Raw genomic sequence first — 1,443 nt, 5'->3', positions numbered from 1 at the left:
GTAAATATTTATCTATGTATATATGCGTGGGTATGTACATATACATACATATCTGTGGATTTTTGACAAAACAACTTCTCTCGAGTGAGGTCATTTTCTCTTCAAAGCAGTAATTCATTGCGTTCTCGAATGTTATTTTTATGTTTAATTACTAATAGGGGTAGTTCAAGATGATATCTTAATGAAAGTTAAATAAAAATGTAGAATTTTTAAATGTAAGTTCCTTATAATTTACTAGAGTACAACCTACAGAAATCCTAGAGGTTGTTGTTTAGTCAAAAGTCCACAGATAGTGTGTATACATATACACATATGTATGCATTTGTATACGCGCATCATTTCTCACTCTATTGCATTAATATTTATTTATGTATACTCACTCTTATACACTTATGTACAGCGGTGCGCGACACAATAGCAGTGGCCTTTGCAGTGTTAATTTTTAGTCTACAATGAAGCAAACATTGGTTCTTAAGGACGCTTGCAATATTTGCAAAGGCAAGATAAAGTTGAAATTTATCCCAAGATCGAAAAATACAAAATATCTAAACGCGTTGAAGTGCCTCTCCTACTATGTTATAAGTTGAGTTATATGGATGCCCATGAAACTATCGACGAAGCAACGACGCAATGCATACCAGCAAGTTGACAAAAAAAAAAATGGTGTGCTTCAAATGCGGTTAATGCCTCAGGCTGATCCGCTCAGCCTCCTGACAGTAATACTAGTTGCATTTTTTTGTAAGCGCTACTTAAGCAACCCTGTTGGTAGCCGGCAAAAAAACATGTGATTAGTTTAACGGGTTTTAGATACAAAAACCAATTTAAATGAGTAATTATGCGAGGAATTTCCGTAATATATATACTTATTTAAAATATAAGTCTCGCATATAAGGAAACAAAAATTTCACTTTCCACTTTCCCAATAAGAATGTTTTACCGACCTGGCTAAACTTGGATAAATAACCGAGTTTGTGTTGTTGCTTTGCTTTGTTTTTTATTTATTTAATTAGGAACGGCACAGGATTACAAAAAAAAATTTCTGCATATTGAACCAAACCACTAAATTGATATGTTGTTCGATGCGCTGAATGCGAATCCGAGGTCTGTTAGCATCCATCACGTCAGGTTTGAGGTCATTTGAAGGTCCAGTAGGGAGTATGGAATTTTAGACTCGCTTAACCCGAATCCGAGGTCCCTTAACCTCCATAATGTCAGGTTCGAGGTCATTTGAGGGTCAAATAGGACAAACAATTTATTCAATAAAAATCGCTGTTGTTGGTCGCTTAATCCGAACATGGGGATTAATTGCTGTAAAACGGATTTTTCCAGGTACCGAAAATAACCGTTAAATTTCAATATTTTAACTTTTATATTAGGGCAATTCATCTAAACGCGTAAATGCCTCGTAACCATGAAAACCTCGTAAACTTAGTCAGTTTTGTA

This window comes from Rhagoletis pomonella, unplaced genomic scaffold (assembly GCF_013731165.1).
Source record: "Rhagoletis pomonella isolate Grant_MI unplaced genomic scaffold, Rhpom_1.0 Rhpom_scaffold_00004, whole genome shotgun sequence".
Classification (NCBI taxonomy): Eukaryota; Metazoa; Arthropoda; class Insecta; order Diptera; family Tephritidae; genus Rhagoletis; species Rhagoletis pomonella.
The sequence above is the reverse complement of the archived record's forward strand: the minus strand, read 5'-3'. Positions refer to the sequence as shown.